The sequence below is a fragment of the Heliconius melpomene genome, chromosome 18 (assembly GCF_056956725.1).
Source record: "Heliconius melpomene rosina isolate 202511_hmr_F chromosome 18, ASM5695672v1, whole genome shotgun sequence".
Taxonomy (NCBI): Eukaryota; Metazoa; Arthropoda; class Insecta; order Lepidoptera; family Nymphalidae; genus Heliconius; species Heliconius melpomene.
In genome coordinates this window covers 14534533-14557196 of record NC_140406.1, presented here as the reverse complement: position 1 = coordinate 14557196, position 22664 = coordinate 14534533, and the positions used below count along the sequence as shown (strand labels likewise).

General features: G+C 30.8%; 1 protein-coding gene across 7 annotated transcripts in view; it reads left to right on the top strand.

The window, feature by feature from the left end:
• The first annotated feature begins 422 nt into the window (after window positions 1-422).
• Window positions 423-22664, top strand: part of pan (transcription factor pangolin) — a 122795-nt gene continuing 100553 nt past the window's right edge. The window contains exon 1 of one of the 7 annotated variants that reach the window (XM_085202144.1): window positions 423-683. The gene's annotated coding sequence lies outside the window, so the exon portion shown is untranslated. The remainder of the gene's footprint in view (window positions 684-22664) is intronic. The other 6 variants (XM_085202143.1, XM_085202139.1, XM_085202137.1 and 3 more) reach the window with 6 other exon arrangements.

The window sequence follows — 22664 nt, the reverse complement described above, 5'->3', positions numbered from 1 at the left end:
CCCACTCAAGGTTCGCTGACTGCCGTTCTTTTGTTTTTAAAGTTGCCAGTTGTATAAATTTACCCACTATCAGATATAAATTAATAACTTTATGATATATATTTTTGTGTTCTCTTATTATATTGATCGTTAATTAGAATATTAGTTTGAATATAAGCAATGGAAATGTTAAAGTATAAAGATAAATAATCATTTTCCACATTCAATGTGGTATACATGAGGTTAAACAAGAAATAATTATGATAAAAACATCTTATACACCTTGCGTAAATATCAATCCACCTTCACTAAAAATGGAATAAAAAAATTAAATCCAAAATACAAATAGGATATTATAATTCATTGCAATGACCACACCGAACCGCAGACGAAAACAGCGTCAAGCCGAGGACCTGCTCAAACCGAACGTCTGCATACCGATCGTTGGTTTTTTATATCTACACTAGTGTCTGTATGTGTGTAGGCCCACAGCTGTGTGCGTGACGGGTATCGCGCGACGCACCATTAATGTTTGCAGTCGACTCGCGGCAACCAACCGATTTACATCTGTACCGCAAAATGAGTTTACTTCATATTATTATACATTACGCGAGTGGCCTGTGTGTGATTCATTATTAATAATTAAAGAAAAACGTGTTGTGTTTAAGTGTTTTTATTTTGGAGTACAACATGCTAATGTTTAGGTATGTTTAGTTTATTAAGATACTATGGTTTAGCGGCATTAGTTTAGGTTATGATGCCGAGTTTGTATTACACTACTACAGTACTGTTTTATTGTTAGTACGCCTTATCAGCCCGGGAAGTGTGTCGGGTAATTTATAATGTAATTAAATACGTTATCGGCTACGGTGAAATTGTCGTAATACGAGCTGTGCATCCATTCGACCGCCTCGAACGCCAATTCTTATATGTAACTTACACTGTACATAAATAAACGACTTGTAATACTTCGAAAGCGAGCAATAAACGCAAAATATCACGTAAACAATGATATTACTTCTCAAAACTAAAGTTTTAAGCAATAAAATTAACTGCAGCTGAAACAAAAGAGTCATAAAACTTTCGAAACACGTTAAAAAGTTTTGTTAACTAATAATATGATCAAGCAACTTTTTATAATGGTGTTGTTATTTCATAAAACATCGTTTGTTGCAATGGAATGAAATGCAAAAATATTTTCTTAAGATAAGCACGTATCTACCACTTAATTGACAAATTGCATAATGCGGTACCTTTCCTAACAATATATGTAATTAAAAGAATATTCATATAAATTTATTAAAATTTAAGCTAAATTCTAATAAAATACTGTCTCAAATTTCTAATACAAAACAGACGGCATTACGACTTACCGTCGGACATATGACACATGGGACCAATATTCTAATAATTAAATTTAAGAAAATTCTTATTAATAATAGATATAATACAAACAACAGTTTAATATAATTATATGTTATTAGTTCATCAAATAATACAAATTAATTTTCATATAACATTAGATACGTCAACCTGCGTAAATGTAATAAATATTAACAATTACCATTCAGATACAAAGAGCAAATATACATGATTTCATAGATATATGAAGTAAACCTTTTTTTTTAATTACAAAACCCGTTCAAGAATTCATATTTTTTTATAACTGCTTTTAATGACCTATAGGCATTTCTCAAAAGACAAAAAACAAATTAAGGCTTTCCCTCGTTATTTAGTTTTTACTTCATATCAGAAATAACTTTATAATAATAACTATTAACTTTTGAATTATAATATTATTATTTATTTTTAATTAAAATACTACTGCTTCACGCTTAGTTTGTTAACTATTATATAATAGAAAAACTGGAGCATTAGATTCAGTGACACGTAAATTAAAGGCTATGTACGATAGGGAATATATTTGAACAGCACTACAAAACATTAAAAAAATATGTTTAAAAAACTATATTTTAAATAAAGAATTATTAATATTCCACTGTTTTGTTAATGTGTTATGTCATTATCACAATTAAAAACGTATCAACATAATTATATTGTTAATTATATAAAAAACTTAATTTAGAAGTACAAATAGTGTTAATGATATTTACGTCCTCGAAAACAGCAGTTATTGTTTTTTTTTTTTAAAACCTTTTTTGATGTTTAAACTTAAATAGTTATAGATAATATAAAATTAATCCTGCATTAGAATTCAAGGTAAACTTGTAATTAAAAATATATATATTTATAAATATATAAATAAATAAGGTAAATAAATAATATCCTAGTGTAATTTATATTTAAATTTTTAAAAAGAAAACATATTTATTAATTATAGATATATAATAATAGACCACAAAGTTATATATTTTTACTGGCAACAAAAAACAAGCAGATATATTTTAACAATGTTGTTAGTGCACCATCAAAATATAATGAACGCATTATTAACATTGCCAATGAAATACTTTAATATTAATAACAAGAGCAAACGAGAGCTACATTTATTTTATAAATATAAATTCCTTAAGTTCTCGACATCACAAAAAATAATATTTCTATAAATTCGTTACAACAAAACTTTTTAATTAATATTCGATGACAATGACCGTACTTGTAAAGTTTTTCTTTTTTAGTTTCTAATAAACAAAATAGTTCTACTGTGCACCTGCGGATATTTCGTAAAAAAACTTGGGATGCCCTTATATTAAATAGTTTTTTGCGTCAAATTACATGTTATCACGATATAAACATCTAAATGGGAAAACATTAAAACTTTTTCCACATTGTGTTTTATTTATTTATAGTAGCGCAATAATGATTATATGCCAGCAAAGTTTTTTGCTTAAGCAATTTGTACAAACCGTGTTGACCCTTTTTTTAAAATATATAATTACAACAAGTTCGTTAAAAATTACCTTAGTTATATAACTTTAAGAAACAAATTTAAATACATAAATATATTTTCAATGAAACTTAAACTTACGCGCTACACCGACGGAAAGATTTTCCCTGTCCCTGCGGACATAAAAACTTAAAAAATAAAGCGGAAAATTTGAAAAAAAAGGCAATAATGAAAAGGAAAACTTAAAAAAGCTATACACACCTACCTATAAAGAGTAGGTAGGTAGGTATACTTTATACCATTCTCCAAACTTAAAAAGAAACCTAAACGCTCTTTCTCAGAAGCGAACAATCGTCTTATTTTGGTCGTTATCTCGAATGAATTATTCATATAATCGCATTTCCTACGCTCGGCAAGTACTCGTGTTTAATTAACTTTATTTTTTTTTTATTCACTTAAAATTACTGGCGCGCTAAATTGTCTTATCACTTGTCAGCTGTCAAAAAATGTGAGCTTAGTTGTACATGTGTCTTTTATTTATCTAAAACATTTGTTTTTTTTTTTTAAATAAGATATTATTACTCTATTTATGTTATCTAATTAGTGATGGGCGACAGTGTTTAAAAATAGAAAGAATCGTTCATTTTATGTCTTTAGTTATTTTATTTAATTTTTTTTTAGTATTGTATGTACAGAAATACGACGATAACTAAAAAAAGTAAAAATTTCGAGGTCTAGGCAGGACAGTGGCTAGCAAACTCTAAGTGACAGCAGTAAGTTCGATGCCCACCCTAGACATATAGATTTACGTTTGCGTGTAAATCTGAGTGTCATAAATGTTGCTTTTTAAATTTTTAAGCAGAAACTTAGTATTTTATATACAATAATATAATCCTTCATTGTTTAATGTTTTATAAGAAATAACATTTTAGCTCTAAAGACAACGTGCGCGGCTATGAGAACTAACGCAAGTATGAGAATGCTAATACGCTCGTGTTGTTTGATGCGCACACGCAGCATACAGAATTTTGTTGTATGCAACCGATATTACGAACTGGTCTTTATATGTATGTATGGCCGTTTGAATTTACTTGGGATTAAGGAAATTGTTTTAGTTTGTATTTAAATAGATTTCTACTAAGTGAATAATATATTTTTAAAGTACATTTTTTAAAATATCAAAAATAATAACTAAATACAACATACCTGGTCTAAAAAAATATTACATCACAATAAAGATTATATTTGGCATTTTCTTAAAACACACTTCATTTAAATTGCAAAAAATCTCAGAAATCATTAAAATCAGACTTCAATGGAAAACGTCTCCAGAAACATAATTTATTGGAAACTAACTTTATATTTTCAATTGTCCACCGTATTCTACATAAAGTCGGTTATTCTATAAAAACAACGATCAACCCGTTGACCGGCGCGTTTCCAGAATATTAATGGGTTTCGACTTATCCAAGTTCTCATAGTCATCTTTTATATTTTTACATATTACTTGAATGTTCTTTAGTTGAAATTAAGAAATATAACATAACTAGCGACCCCCTTGCGGCTTCGCCCGCTTTTACTACTGGATTATTCATATAATGTATGTTTGCAAAGCACTTAAGATAATGTGAAAATTAATTAAACCCTAATGCAACCCGCATTTTCGTAGTTTCAATAAGGATTTTCCAATTGTTTTACACAGCAAGGATTTTTTAGTAGGTACCGTAATTTTAAATCTGTGCTACTAATCTTTTCAAGTACTTATTAAAATATATTTAAATGACTATTTTTAGATAGTTAAATGACTATTTTTAAACGGAAGAGATTATAAACTAAAACCTACCTACTAATAACTACTACAAAAAATATGAAACCAAATATATCGCGCTGAAATAATACATTCGACTCCAATTATCCAATACGTGCAAACGCATCTAAATCTTCGTTGCTATAGTGGCAGGCGGATTTTTTTTTTCGAGCTTGTGGTTAATGCTGAAGAGGTCCCTGATGAAAAGCAAGCACTACGTGGCTGCCTGTGAGGAAAATTAAATAGAATGCATCGGCCGCGAATCGAGCCCGGGCCGCCCGCGTGGCAAGCGAGCATTCTACCACTGAACCACCGATGACTGCTCATGACGCGCTTGTATAAGCAAAACGTCGCGGGGCGCGTTTCGCAGCAAGGATGTTTTGATATTGTAACAACTTCTAAAGTACTTATTAAAATGAAAAAACAGTAAAAGACAGTTTTGATCTACATTAAATGGCCAACGTAACTAATATACTTATTTATATGCTGAGAGTAAGGGATAAGTAAAACAGGACTCGATACAGCTGATGTGTAAACGGCGTGATGTGTCAACAATTAAATGCGGTTTTTCTCTAAAACTATTCGCAATTTCGAAATAGTGTAAAAGGCAAATTTTATCTTCGTTTAACGTAGAAAATTAATAAAGTATTTTAAAGGATAAGGATTAATGCCATTATGGAAAAATATCCCTCACAATAAAAAATATATTGAAATTACTATTTTTAGACAGAAATATGATCACTACACGTTATCCTTAAAAGATAAAAATATGCTCTCGCGGACTTTTTTGTAGATCTTATTAAGAGGAACAATACTCCAGTACATTATTTTCATGTAGTACTTACCATTAAAGCAGCGCATGCGCGAAAGTGTCTCAACGGGTAGGACTTTAGACACATTTATCGTATTTATGTTAATTTATATAAGAATGTACAAATAATAAACTATATATAAACCTTCCCTGAGAAATACTCGACCTAATGGTGAAAACCGCATAAAAATCCGTTGGGTGGTTTAGAAGAAGAAGAGTTAGAAAGTTCAGACAGACACGAAAAGCGACTTTGTTTTATAAGATATAGGATAATGTATGTAAAATATATATGGGGACACGATGTCTCAAATTCGGGCAGGATGCTGAGAAAGTAGGGTGTTGATATTAGGGATCTCTACCTATCCTAGTATATAATATAAGATGTGATGATGATGATATATAAGAAGTACGTGCAACGATTATTTTTTTAGCTTACCGCACCGTATTTCGGACAATGTTGGGTAGGCAGCCCTTAGGGACTTAGTGTTAAAATACTCCATTCCCATAAAAACACGTTTCCCACTTCTGGAGGATCTGGAGGAAATCTGGAGGTACTGCATGTTGAGTCTCAACGCCGCGTTTTGCCTTATTACAGAGAAAATGAAAATATTAAATGTTTCATTCCTCCGATAGTGAAATGAACCCACAACCGTCGCGCTTACTTCTCCATGTGCTTCTTCATAGAAGTGAAGAACTAAATTAATGAATACTCACAACTAACTAACAAATTACTATATTATTGAATATAATTTTGCCACAAAATCATATTTAAAAGTTTCAAATTTCTGTACGATACATGAATAGTTGTTGCCTAATACGATTTTGTTAATTATAATATTAATCGATTTTACAACACTCGACACTACTATACATATAATAGAATTGAAGCTGGTACCATTCTATCGCATAGACGATAGACGCAACCAACTCGAATCATAAAAAACTCATTATCCGATTCCAATATTCGAAAAAGAAAATTAAAAACTCTCTCACGCACATTCTTCAAAATAAAAGTTAATGTGCCATATAAAAGTGAAATATTGACATAAGTATTTTAGCATTTATTGGGTATATTTTATAATTAGCATATAAATCGGTGCGATCTGAATGTTGTTGGCCGTTTAATTATTGTTAGTATTGACTACACGGTTTGGACGAACATAACTTTGTGTAATTAATATTTCATTTCACAGTAGTCATTATGAAATATAAAAATAAACATAAAAATCAAATATTTAAAAAAGAATGACACAAACGTTGAGTCAAAAAACTGTTTTTCAAATCCACAATAATTTTATTTTTATATCATAGAAGTGGTTATACGTAAAATTAACTGATAAAACTGGTTATATCGACCGGAACGTAATAAATTTCGTTCAGTCGACATTTAATGGGACATTCCTAGAAAAGACTGAACTTGTCACAAAATGAACAAAAAAACAAAGTTTCGTCCCTCATTTCTATGGGAATAGCGATTTTATATTTACTAAGAAGAAGTTGAAAATATGCTGTTTAAAATTATGCAAACGCAGTTGGTTATTTTTTGCGACCACTTGTCCTTTCCAATGTACTTTTGTCATTGTGTGAATAATGACCTGATGATGTATGGACTTGGACACGGTTCTGGTCTATTTAAAAATATGTTATAATAACATATTTATATACAGTTATTACAAAATCGATGATTATGAGACCATGTAAATAAGAATTAAAAATATATTTGTTAATAAATATAGTAAACATGTAAGTATTATAATGTTGTTTAATATTATTATTTAACGAAATTTTCAATTGCCATATTAAGCAATATATTAAATAAGGAATATATTTACTTTATTATAACTATGAGAAACAAAAACAATAATTAAAATTATGTTCACCCATCGTAACCGTGTTTGCCGTAACCTTAATAGGATATCACAAAAAATAATCCTCACATAACTCAAACACATTAGCACAATATGAAATGCAAGCTGCTATTAAAAGCAATAATTAAACCAAAAATGGATTTGCAAATAAAAATTATGCTAAAAGTTGGCTGACATGTGGACTTACTTAACGCGATAATAATAATTAGCAAAGGTGTAGCCGGGCGACATCGGACACGGTATGGTTCAAAACAAAGGCGTGAACGGGTTTTAAATTACTTGAAATGTAGAATAACTAGATTAAAGATGTTATTTTTTGTAGATAAGTTCTAAATATAACGTCATATTGGTGTACGATGTTGACAGCCCTGTCTTTGTTTTAATCAAGAGGCAATAATATTTCATAATTGATTTTCATTTCTTGCTTCTCCAACTTATCTAGATATATATATTAGAGTAAAAACGATAGTTAATATAAAAAAGAAACGTATTAGTTTTAGTAATTACTCGATGCCTCCAAGAGTAGGCTCAGACGGCGTCTATTCCGCAGTCTTTCTTATACACTAAAGGTATAATAATAATCGTTTTCTCAACGAGCTCACGCACATACCAACCGGTTCTGCCTCCACGGTACAAGCCAAGGAAAAGTCATTATCAATCGAAATAGAACTCTAATTTTGCTCTTTAAGAATTGATTTTAAATACTATTTTTATATATTTTGGGTATTCAAATGCGACAGACCGTCAGTTTGTCTATGTTTTACATGGAAGATTAGACTTATCGCGTCAATTAGACGTTTAAATATGTTTTGACAAGGTTTTTAGTCATTCAACTATAAGAAATTCAAGACACTGAATTAACAAGCAAATGCACATCTACTATGCAAGTCTCTTGTCCTTAATATGAGTCAAAATTAAGGAGACACTTATACATATCCCTCGGGGCGTTGAAGGAGTCGTCTCAGAATTATCCGCGTAAACCCGTTCCGTGATATGGGCATGGTTGCGTGAAGATCATAATTGCTTGCTACTGGGTATAATAGGTCTAACAAATGTGGTGTAAATTGGCACGCCTGATCGTTTGGATTTTAGATTTTTGACGTCGAATGGATGACTTTATTTTTTATACTTTAACTATGTTGACAAAGGCTTTTTTAAAATAGTTGAAATATTTTAGTTTAGAATTTTTTAGGTTTAATAATATATACAATAACATATGTCTTCAGAATCCTATTTAAATTGTTCGCAAGAGACCAAAATTTTGACTTGTGAGTAGCATGTAATTTCAGAGAGACCCACAATTTTGAGACATTTATTACCCAGTTTTTTAAGATATTTAAATTTATTAAAATTATATATTATATTTAGTTTCTGGCCGAGGTGTCATATAAAAAGACAGATACAATCGGCTACCTGGCCACTACGACCTAACTAACGAAACACAAAAAATGAAGCGTCCATTGTGTGGGACACTATTAAAGTTATAATTTATAGCCCTTTGTTCTAATATTGTTTTAAGTTTCAGATTTGAATGGTTATTTCAGTTAATTTTTAATGTTATGTCCGTTAGAAATTTTTGAGATTCTTTTTGTTTTTTGCAAAGTATTTAGTGTTCATTATTAATTTAATAACTAAAAACACGCTTCCCATTCATCATCATGTGTTGTCTTCAGGAGACATGAACAGAATATGTACCTTTCTATGATGGGAACGGAATGTCTTAACATTAGGTACCCAGGTTTCCTCTGCTAGCCGTATGAAGATAAAAAACAAACATATTTTATTATAATATCAGCTAAAACATAACCAAGCTAACTTAAAGCCTATAAAATGCCCATTTGAAGATTTATGTTATAATTAAATGGTTTTAGATCGTTGATAAAATAGTAGAATTTCAAGGTGATCGCTCAGCGAGTGGTCCTATTACTGGAATGCAAAGATGCGTAGAAACTGATACTTAATTATCGCGATTTGGACCCGTTTTCACGAACTTTTATAATAAAAAAAATATAAAAGAAGTAATCGTATCTTATACTATGACTTTTATGATTTTGAGTCGTAAGTAACTCTATAAAATGTTATATTTTTCGCATTTTGGGTACAACTTTTTATCTTAAATTAATGTGTTCAATTTTAATGAAAATAAGTATCTGGATCCACGCTCGAGGAACGGGTATATGTAAAGTTTCACGGCGTCCTCCATCTCATTTCTCACTCTCCGAGACGTTGCATATAAAGCTGTGCCATTCAACACGCGATCTCTTGATAATCGCGGTGAAAAATGGAGAACGGAGTGTTTATAGCACTAAGTGCAATCATACTTCCCAACGGGAAAAAGCGTGAATCTGTTTTTTGCTACAAGCCATGTGAGAAACCTTAAGTTCAAGGGGGTCTCACGGCAATATTACTAATACAACAACCACTGGTCCCCATATGGAATAAGGATGCGTAATTGATAGGTGATTATCGGTCTTAGGATATACCGCCGACGATGGTCAGTTCAGTCGGGGGGCGTAGAGAACTTTTTGCGTAGTTTGTACAGTGACTAACGCCGCAAAAAATAAGCTTACATTAGTAACTAAAATAAATCGACTGTCAATATTGGAATAGTTTTTTTTAAATATTTGCAATTAAATTTGTTACTACGTATAATGTGTACCTTTATATGTATATGGTTTTGTACATTAAAACAAATTAAATGAATAAAAGAATGTATCTAAAAAACTATTTTGGCACAATTATTTATTAAATTGATAAATTTATAACGGTGGTCGTGGGGGAGACATCAATTGACCTTCGAAAACACAGTATCAAAGATACTGGAGGAAGGTCACGTAAAAAGCATAAGGACCCCCCGAAGGGCTTGTATGAAGAGGTGGATGACAGTGGACGAGGCGAAAGAGGTATGTAAAGACCGTAGCATTTGGCGCTCCGTTCTTTCCGACCACGCTAGGGAAAAGCCTTGAAGTTATTGTATATTTAATCGTTATAATATATGTAGATTTGTTTTTTTTCTGATAAGTACATACAGCGTTAAGTTCCGCCACCCGACACACTATATATTAAAAGACGGCATAATGGTAAGCCGAGATTTATTTGAGATTTTATTTATTGCTAGATTATATCTTTTATTGGGCGATATCCCCCAAATGCGTAAAGATAAGAAAGTCGTTTTTTTAATTAGGTACATTTAAAAGATATCACGACCAAATTTCACGACTATTACGTTTATCGAACTGACGTGCGCACGCGCACGTAGGTCTTCAGCGGGTGATAATTTTCATTTTAATAAAAGTTATAAAGCAAGCTCCATACCTCTTACTAATACTTATACCTCTAAGTCTGCCCATGCCTCTATTAACATTCACCGTGAAAAGAGGCATGGGGTGACTAGGTTAGCCTTAGTATTATATTAACATAGTATCGAAGATACTGAAAGAAGGCTATGTGACATGACCCTGGAAGGGAATGCTTAAAGAAGTTCGTGAAAGTGGAAGAGGCGACAGAGGTATACATAGACCGTAGCGTTTGGTGCTCTATTATAATTTAGGTTTCCGGATAAAACGTAAAACTAACATAAAATAAAAAAAACTAAAATTTTTCGCACTGACTGTACATTGGGCGTATTGACTGTTGAATTTTGTACGCTTAATTAAATCATCGCTATTGTAAGCTCACTAAGTGTTACTTTATTTATGCAAATAAAACTTCTCACTAAATTATGGTGATTATGATGATTTGCTTAAATCTTTTTGTGGTAGTGTCAATAATTCATAAAAAGAAACTATAGAAGCGGAAAAATGTGATTGTTCACTAAATCATCTTTGCTTATTAATGATTAATAATATTATTTTCTTTCTAACATCCTATATTGCAATTTCTACAGTATTTTGAATTTTATGCTGCTAATCCTACTAATATTATAAATGTGACAGTTTGTAAGGACTGATGTTTGTGCCACTTTCACGCAAAACTACTAAGCAGATTAAGATGAAACTTAACAGTATTATAGCTTATACTTCAGAATAACACATATGCTACACTTTATGTTAGTAAGGATTTTGTATAATTTGATAATAATATAACACTAAATTTAAGCGGGCGAAGCCGTACATGGGTCGCTTGTATAATATGTAACGCGTGACGTATAACTTCTGAAGTATGAACATGCGTCCACAAAATGACTTGGCACTAACTCTGAAACTGACATCATTAGTCGATGATTGACCTATTCCACTAATTAGTTCTGATTTAACCAATAATTACAAACGCTGGTTATATACATTTACGTATTATACCACGTAAATTTTCCATATTAATTATTTATTACTTTTTTACATAAAGTTGTTGAAAATCATTAAAAGAATGACGCCGTTGTGATGTGTTCAAATAAATCTAAGGTTATGTGTGGATTTTATTCTCATTTAAGACATTTATGATAATAAAAAAATACCTTAAATGAAAATTGAATATTTACATAATTATATTAATTATAAACATGTTACCGGTGTAATTAGATAATTCATGGCGTTAAGCTCCGTCAATCAGCAAAAATTTTTGTAAGGTGTAACTTTGGAATGCCAGTTTTTTGGCTCTTTAGGCAATGCATGAGTATAAAATAGATTTATTTCAAATATATTTAACTAGAATTAAAGACATTTTCATTTTTGAACGAAGACATGCTCTAATTAAATAGGTATGTTACATATAGTCAATATGTAAAATATATATGAAAAAAAAAATACTAAAAAGTAATTTTACTTCATGTATGAAGTATATAATATTATATACAGTCTAAGGCAAGATTAATTGGGGTCGTGGGGGCAAATAAACACGAAAACATATATTTCTATCGGCTTAGTTTTGCAGTGCCAGTGTAGCGACCAAGTGTCTCAATTCAAACTACAAATGTGGGTGCGATTGTACCTAGGGAGAATAAATTAATTAAAAACATTATCGCTACATCTACTCTATTTTATTTTATAAGCCAAATACTTTATAAAATTTAAATCACATAAAACAAACAAATAAAAACTACTGGGCCAAAATGAGTGAAACTTTTATGGGATTACACGCCAATTATTACGCATCGAACAAAACAAAATATCACGTAGATCGGTTCAGAAATCTTGGCGTAGTACTGACTACGCCAAGATTACATACAAAAAAACAGCAACCAAATTGGGGACCTCTCCCTTTTTGAAGTCGGTTAATAAATACAATACATTTGTCATTACGAAGGTTAGTTTTTACATTAATTGTACTTTCATTAAAACATCGCTTGTCGATCTTCATTAAAGTAACAAGTGTAAACAGTTTTAAATATAAATAATACATTTATTTTATCGCATACGTGCCTCGAACTTGAAACACGATGCTTAACAAAACCCACTTTTGACGACTCTTAATTAATGGTAATAAGGGTTGGATTCGTTTGATTTTTACAATATTGCATATTAGTAACCCGAGTATGCTTTGTCACGAGTTTCGGTGTTTTTTGCAAACGTATGGATGGATAAAGGTTGCGGTTTTTGTTTTATATAAAACTAGCTTTTGCTTGCTACTTCGCGTCCGTGGTCAAATGGAAATAACTTGGAATTGTGTATAAATAATAATTGTTTTTAGCTTCACGCTATGAAGAAAACTTGGGAACTAAGTGTTAAGACACTCCGTTCTCATTAAGTTACTTCCGTTCCCCACTTTCCGCCGAATTCTGAAGGCATTGCGTTTTGAGTGGCGTTCGTTGTGGTAGGCACATAACATATTAACCGCTTTAATAAATTCTAAAAATGATTTATCCAACGCAAAAATAATTTTAACCAAACAAACTCTTCAATTTTATAATATTACTATAGAAAAATATAAGTTAATATAAGTAATATCATTGAAAGATAAAGGATCACATCCCTAGGCTTATAGAAATATTTCTTTGTATTGTATAAGCAATTATTTAAGAATGAGAATAAGAATCTGTGGTAGATTTCTAGTTTTTATATGTTTTACTATCTTATTTTAAATTTAAAATATAGAATCTATATTTTAAATTACTTCGATGAGTAAGGTCACTCCTGCCTTGACAGGTTCATTTGTCAGCAAGTTCTGACTACGGACGTTTCGAGGGGTCTTTTTTGTTAAAAAATATCTTGAGAGGACGCCATCGTGGCCAACTTGGGAGTATTTTTGAATACCGCTCATATAATAGAATAATTATAATATATATATGTGTTTAGAATTTCTAATCTATATAATAGGTATAAATATAAATGTATATGTGCAAATAGAAGAAAAATCAGTAAATGACTGACAGACAACGCACAGATAAAACTAATGGACTTAACGAGATTGTTTTAGGTTACACATTGTAGGGGGCACTAAAAAGGTGTTATATACTGAGTGAAATGGGGAAAAACAAGATTTTTAAAAGAATAATTTTCCATAACAAAGTTACGGGCGAAGCCTAGTACCTAACCATAAAAAATGCGACAAGCACTTGACAATGAAGTAAACGATTATATTATTTTGTTTATTGTATAAAAAAGACAGAGCAGCTTTGAAAGAATTGTATGGATATGTAATTTTATATTGAATTTATATGTTGAAACTCGTTTTCCCAGAACTAAGTAATAAAACTTATAATGATCCGAATCGTTATAACAATATGTTTTTCTTCTTTGATAATTCAAAGGCGGAAAGTATACATTACAATAACATTTCTAACTGTGATTTGTTTCACGAAATTTAAATAGATTTTTTTTTATTATTCCAAATCTGACTTACCTCCATAATATATTATATCTCCAGAGAATATTGGAGAACGGAAGTGTCTTTATTGGAATAGTGTATTAACACTAATTTCCAAATTCTCTTTAGCCATCCATACAATTTATTGTATAATATAATTTCAACGTTCATGTAGATTTCTTAAGTTGAATGATAAATGAATTTCTTTAAATATATTTTTTATATATTCATATAATTAAAATTCTTCTACAAAAGGTTTTATATATAAAATCTTCCAATTTCAGTAGGTAAGTATAAAAATATTATAGGTACTTAAACTTTTCTTTACAGCGCATGCGTACTTTCAAATGAATTGGGGATCTTTATCGCTATATCACAACGACCCAATGGGAATAATAGTATTGTATAACATTAAATACCTACGCCAAGGGATTTATGGGGTTCTTATTTCATTTATCTTTTGCCTATTTTCATTTTTTTTTAGTAATATTTAAATATTTCAATTGATCATTATTTGTTAATTAAGTAGTAAATAGAATTGGCTTGAATAAGTTTAAATATTAAAGTATAAGTAAGTATTAAGTAACTCTTTATGTTATGATAACTCACAAATATCATTTCAACATGCGTGCATCACTATTGCCAGATTTTATCTTATTGCCATAACGAGAAAATTAAAATTATTCTTTCCCCCTAGTGGAGATCAAACCCACTACCGTGCGCAAAAGTTAGCTTCAAATTTTTGGAAGTAAATTAAAAAATTTGTTTGAAAATAATGTATGAAATACCAGACGTCGGTTTCTGTTAGCTAATAGAATGTTTTGAAATGTGAAGATGGTCTAACGGCAAATTGCAATAAAACGACTATACAATTCAAGGTTTATTTCAGTCCGCGTGCATAATAGTCTTGTTTTACAGTCTTCTAGCATTCGACAGTTTGCGACCACTTAAAAATTATAGTATCGATACAGGAAACCTTCTATACGAGTCAACTTAACTTGCGTCGTAAATGTAAATAGTTATCTTAGTTGTACCTACTTGCGCAGGAGACCATAAGTGACTGACTATCCATGACGTAGATAACGAATTCAATATATTAGATATGCGCGAAGCAAAAATATTAAACAGACTGAAACCGATTTTGATATTTTTCTTAGTAATACTTATACAAGTAGGAAAATAAAAATATGCAATATATCCTCTTAGTTACATATAAATGAGAATTTCCATATTGAACGTGATGTAAAGTACTAAATGCGTAATTCTAAATGCTAATCGTACAATTACATACATAATACATTATATAGGTAATGCTGATTCAGTATTGTATACTGTATAAGCTCGATTATCATTAGCTAGTGTTACATAAATAAGAGTGATATTATGAAATATCTATTTATACTATGTGGCTTTTATCTTTGACTTCGTGGTCAAGTAGAAATAAATAAAAGAAAAGATCTTCTTTAAAATAAGTGTCACGCAACCATAAAAATACATAAAAATAAATATAAAACATTTTTTTAAAACTATAAAAATGTTACATTTAGTAAATTTTCATTTAAAATTTTTCCAAGCAAAGCAACTTAACTAACAAAGGACGTAAATTCATCTGGAACGTAATAAGGGAATATTTAGATTAAAAATGTGGGTAGACAGAAAAGAGATTTACTCCAAGTTTAGTTCTCACATTTGCATGTAAAACGTTTGTGAACGCGGTCACATCTGCGACGTCTTATTGAAGATCTTCATCAAGATTTTAATCTACTGTCTGTGTTCTTTCTCTTCAATTTATATACTTTTTCATTAGAGAAATAGTTTAGCAGCATAACGAGTAAAAGAATTATTAAATACTATGAAATATATAAGACAGTTCAAATAAATGAATGAATAAAAAATATTTTGTTGTGTAAAATAAGAATATTGTATTACTGAGTTTAACAGTAAATTGAGCAATAGGGAAAATAAATAAACAATTTAATACTAATTAACATACCTAACATTCTTAGTGGTTAAATATTAGTAATATATCCGTTAAAGGACCGAGTACATAAGCAGAATAAATCATTGATTATCGCCAGCATTTTCTGTGTCGATTTAGAACTTATTTAGGGCCTTCGGCATACATGAAGGATCCCAATCCCAACAAATTATAAGACTGTGTTTGAGTTCTTTTCATTATTTTTCTCGTATCGTATAGACGGAACTTTGTATTTTATTAGGGGAGCGTCCTAACCCTAGATTCCCTCCGCCTACCCAGGTATGCTGCATTGATAAGTCACCGATCTCTTTAATTTTTCCTCCGGAAGTGCCATGACAGTATTACGATCATTTTCACCATACACAAGAAACATGTATTATATTATTACTAAAATGTCATTTATCATACACGAATTTTTTCCAATTTCCAATGTGAAATTAATATCAAAGATAAGGATTAGAATAGCTTGCAAAATACAATATAATATTGATAATCGAAATCGTCCACTTAACAGATAAACAGCGGACGCAAATGCATGACGTGACGTGGTTGCGTGCGAACATAGATTTTAAATTTGCATCCTAACTACTGTGCTCGACGCAGCCGAGTGGCTACAGCCGTGTTAGTTTAGAGTTTTAAACTTTAAACTGTTGAGACAAGTTTTGACTTGTTCATATTTTACAATTTTTTGTGAACACATAATTTTTTTAACACGCTTGTGTTCTCAAGAAACTTTAAACTTTGGAGTGCTGATGGACCTGGATATGGGAACTCTTTAGAGGGTATTAGGAAACCAATCGAATTTGGACTAGTACAATTTAGAGCTCCGAGCACATTCTATAGCGCTTGTATTACTAAGACGTGTTTTTAGTTCTTTTTTAAACTATATTTTTTGTAGTAATATTTTTGTATTGAATGTATTCGTTTTGATTCTCGATATTTGTACATGCAACGTCCCAGTATTAGGGTAAAAAGTGGGGAATGAAGTGTTGCAATTTTGTCATAAATACATCTGTCTTGATTGCCCTGCTATGTAGAGTTCATAATTTCACTGAGATATTACAAACTTTCTGTATGTAAAAAAAATCTTAAAAGTTTTTTATATTTTGCCTAAAACAGAAAACCAAAAGATTCAACATTCTAACTTAAGTTAAAAAAACAAGTGTATGCTGTAATTTGAGTTAGCTGCTGGCTACGTACAGCCTGTTATAACGCGTATGTACTCGTACGTACATATTAGACCTTTCAAGATACTTAATAAGAAAACTTTTGCTTTATTTTATTCGATATAATGTAGTGCTTCTGTTTGTTTCGTGATGTTCTTTTTTGTCTCGACAAAGTATTCGAGTAATTTGCACTTGTGAAACATTTGATACTTTATTTATTCATCTTAGGTTAAAATAAGGTTAAAAATCATTTAAATTCCAAAATGGTCGAGTAAATCGTTGAAAGTCGTTGTCGGATGCGTAAAAGTACATGGATTCAAATCATGATTTAGAAGTACGTTTTAGTTATAAGCTTCACATTTCGGCATAGAAAGGTAAATAGGTGGCGTAACTTAACACTGCGCTAAGTCTACCAGGGCAGTTTAATGTAAATATCATTCTCGAACCCAGTTAATTACAAGAGACGCATAAAAATGGAAATTAAATTAAATTCACTCAACATTATAGCCGTAGTTACCTATACTTATGCAAAATGTGTAAAACTAAGCGAGCAGGATACTTTTTAAACACAAATGTATGGATATGTGATCGTCTCATAATAGGTATGAATACAAATTGCGTGACCACTGACCATGTTCCAGGAAAGGAGTGTGCGACGTAGTTGAAATGTTGTTGAGTCTTTAATTTTACGGATTAAATACTCTGATTTGTTCTGTTTAGCGTTTAGAATTGATTGCATTAATTTATTTACTTTTACGCTGTATCTCAAAGTGGGCAGAGGTTATGTAGTGTTGAAACACTCTGTTCTGCGCGGAAAAAAATTGCTATACTCGTATACTAGTTTTTGGCAATTTCATTTTTAATTCGAATCTGACTAAAAATAAGTACTTACATGAATGATTTTCAATCCTATTATTAAAATTCTTTGTAATCACCATTTAATTAAGAGTTTTAGTATTGAAATAATCATAAATTACTGTGGAATACGCCACTAATATATGATAAAACTGTAAAGAATTTTAAAGCTGGCTCGAGACCAAGAATCTCTACCAATATAAAATTTACGAGCAAATTACGTACGATTACGTAGAAAGTTAGTTATTTATTTATATTTTTTTGCTTCACGTATCCCCCCGCATCGAGTAGTGTAGGCAGAGGGAACCTAGTGTTAAGACACTCCCTTGCCCACTTTCCGCCCAATGTGTAGTGATTAGCAGAACCCAACGCCTCTTTTGGTCATGTTAACAGAGCTGGGACATGTAAATGATTCATTCCCTTGGAAAGGAATCAAACACACTACCGTCCGCTGTAGCTACACGCCCACCACTGCTCCACACAGTTATTAAGTACATAAATCTTGATCGTCGAAAGCTGTTGCAAATCATGTAAAACAGAAATCATTTAGAGAAACACTCGTAACAACGGTTTCGCGTGGCAATCGTAAAAACCACCATAAAACCGATGGGTTCGATGGCAAGACCATTACAAAGCAAGGTTATACATTACCATTCACAGTTTAGCACTTGCCTTACATAGGTATTATATTTTATTTATATGAGTTTAATATGAGATAATGCTGTGTATATATATAGGTGTGATTGTTATAGTTTTTTTATATTAAGTTAATTATAAATAGAGGTCATTATGGCGCAGCGGCAATGTTTGACTGTCAACACGACGTTTGGGGGTTCGATTTTTACTCGGGGTAATGAATTATTTTTATTTCTTCGCTTTCACACACAGATCGCTTCGCCAATGTCACGTTGGAGAACACACAGCTAATATAGCGAGATAAAAAATATAGTAAAATAAATGAAAATGCTGATACCCAAACAAAATTTAAAAATATGTATATATTTATGCTCTAAAAACTGTCTACGACGAAGGCATTTAATCCACGCATCCAGGTCGTTCATCAGATATTCACCAGTGCGAGAGATACTAATGATAGATCATACGTTTGATATACTACTATAGTTTTGCTATGCTAATGCTCTTTTCTATGAGCATTGTTATATAAGGCTGGCTGTTTACGAGTCGAAATATATTGCGATATATATATGTTTGCTTAGTTTCTCCCGTCTCTGCCAATCAGGATAGGCAGAGAGAATCTTATGTAAACAATCCGATCCCCACTTTATATTAAATTCTAGATATTGCATATTGAATGGCAGAGCCTTAGTTGAATACAGCGGGGAAATTAAAATTATTTATTTCCATAAAATCGAAACCTATAACTATAGCGTCTATAGTCATCCACTGCGCAATGATGTCCTCAGTATATTGGTTTACAGCTTTAATATTAAACCTAATTAATAGCTGGGTCGACAGGTGAATCATTTTTAGATATATAAAAAAATCAAAGATAATATTAATAAAATAATCAAAGAGTTATTTCACGCAAATTGATTATTTATCAGATTATGAGATGTCTAATATGATTATTTATGCTACTTTCAAAATTTATTTGTTATGTGAATTGTTGCTTTAATAATTAATACAACTACTTATTACATTTAGAATTATGAAGTAGTACCTTAACGAAATCAACTGTATCAGGCGAAAAATCTTCATTATATGAAATGTCATATATGTTCATTATATGTTCTAATGAGAACAGAAAAAAACCTTCAAAAATATAATCTAGAATCTAGATAGATGTCACCAATGCTTAAGTCAGCAAGTTCCTACAATCACCAACTAAGACAGAGAATTATTATTTCCCATTATTCTTGATTTATAGAACATGAAAATAAGCATTAAGTATGATTGTTTTGTTGTTTTTGCCGCAATGGCGCCACATCCGACCCACGAGTTGGCGTATATCCCTGAATGGATTGCACTTGGCACCTTACTTGTTTTAGTGAGAAACCTAACTATAGCTGACAGTTCTCTGTTTTCTATTATTTTTGTGTAGTACTAAGTTAAGTTTGAGTTAAGTTGTTTTGTTCTTAATGAAAGTTAGTAAATGATAGGCTTAATTTTACACGTTTAATATTATTTATCGTGACACAGTCTCTGACTTTAAAGAATATGGTCGTGGGTTTGATTTACACTTGGGAAAACGTATTTGGAATAATGGCGTTTATTTCCACCACTTAACAAGCAATATCTCGAATTTGTGCGTCATTTAATCTTATAATCTTCAACAATAAAAATTAAATAATTATGATTTATAATATCTTTGAATAAGTAAAATTAATTTCAATCTTTTTACCTGTTATTATAATAACCGTAAAACTGACTTGATTAATATATTGAGCTACACATAATAGGCAATAAAAGATATAATATAAAATCAAATACGAAACGCACGGTCATTGCGGAAATAAAGATATAATTTTTATATACGTATACATATGTATAATTCTTAAATATACAAAGGAATTTAGTTCTTATCTCTTAAGGGAAAAACTCTATATTTCATCAACCCAAAATAGTTTTATAAGTAATTAATTTTACGCTTAGTAAATTCTATTGTGGTTCATAAACGGCTAATATTATAATTAAAGCGGTCATAAAATGTGAAAAAATAAATTTATATATTATACTTAATACTTATTATTTGAATAAATGAGAAAATTATCGCTTAATAAATACATAAATTGTAAAACAAAAGATGTTTTTATATATATATTACGCATATATTAAATTTATCAGCTTTTGATATTTTTTGTATCCTGCCTATCATCCGAGTAGGCTGAGAAAACCCAGTGCTAACACTCTCTGAATTTGAGACACTGTGCGTCACTCGTTAACACGTGCTTGAATGGCGTAACTAAACACCGCATTGTGTGCTTAAAATTAGTATAAAAACATAGTTTGAGAAAGCTTTAAAGCTTGTAATACACCTTAGTCTAAGGTACAGTAAGTAATATCTCACCCTACTATCATGAGAGAAGTAATTATGGCTTCGAATTTAAATACAAGTGCACATTGTCATGCATAACTCCGTTCAAACGTGTCGGCCACATTCATTGTGCACATACCAATATGACAAATGCATTCTACGATGCGCGTGCGCTGCCTTAGCTGATGTGATTGACGGTAGTGTAGTTTGGTAGAGCTTCGGTCTTGGAAGCTTTCAAGTTATTTGTTTATCAAATAAAATTGTTGTTGGGAAGGGAGTGTCTTAACACTAGGTTCCCGTTTCTTAACCTGATATAAAATTAATAATTATAGCATAGTGGTTGACAGCATATGATTGTAAACGGTAGGGGTGGTTATGGTTTTGATTGCTACTCGGGGAATGATTGTTCTTATATAAAATTATTTACCTATTTTTAATTTTACAATTATTTTTCTAATGGTTACTAGTAAGTTAACATTTTTAACGTATTTAATTTATAACTGTAAAAATTAAAAATTAAATGATACTTAGCACTAAAATAGTAATAAATTTCTTTTTTCTTTCTTCATTCGTATACTACTTTAATTTCCACAAATTGAATGGACAAACAGATTTCACAGCATTGTTTTTTTAATATGTAAATATAAGTACCACAGATGGTATAAGATAAGTGCTGTTTAAACTAATTTATTTCTATAATATAAGCTTAATTATCAATTCCCAACATTAATTCATACTAATGAATACTTGTTACAAGATAAATATAACCATCATGCGTAAACGCAGGTAGTTTGAAAGTCGATGTAATAACAGTAGCTACTAGAAAATTCGTGAGATTTCTATATAATAATAAAAAAACAATAAACGCTTTTTTAGAGAACCTACACTCCGTTCTCAAGTTTCCAGTAAATTTTTAGAGATATAGCGTTTTGAGTGGTGAAACTCAACGTTAGCTTGCTTTTATATCACAGCGGCACGACGGCCTATAATGAGAAGTTATTTAATTTTCTCTATATTAGATATAATTTACGGGCTTGCTCTATGCTTTAAACATAGTTAGTTATATACAATATTACCTAGATTAGTTAAAGGTGCGATAACTTTGATAAGTCTTGGCCCATTTTGATAAAGTTACCAGCGAATCATTGACGCTTTGAATACTGTGCGAATTATACTGCAAGAAAACATAGTATGCTAGAATTACATAAACATATTTAATTAAAATAAACAAGTATTTGGAAGCAGTACATTTTCATGGTTTTTACCACATTTGGAGAGAATCACTAGATTCTTTTTTTATGTAGATTACATCAAACAACTATAATACGCAACCATATTATAGCTTAACTATTAAGGTATCCCCTCTGTTACCATAATTGACGGTTTCCCTGGCGCCTATATGATCGTGATTCGAATCATAAGTATTGTTGACCCTAGCGAAGCCCTATCAGTAGTTTCGGTTCACCTGTTACTTTGAATTCCGACAATGTATAATTTAACAATGTAATGTGGTTTGTCATAAACTATGCTAGAACTTCTGTTTCTAAGTAGTCTGAGGCACAAAAAATATTAGTTAGATATAATTATTTTTATCTACTATAAATAAAATCGCCTTC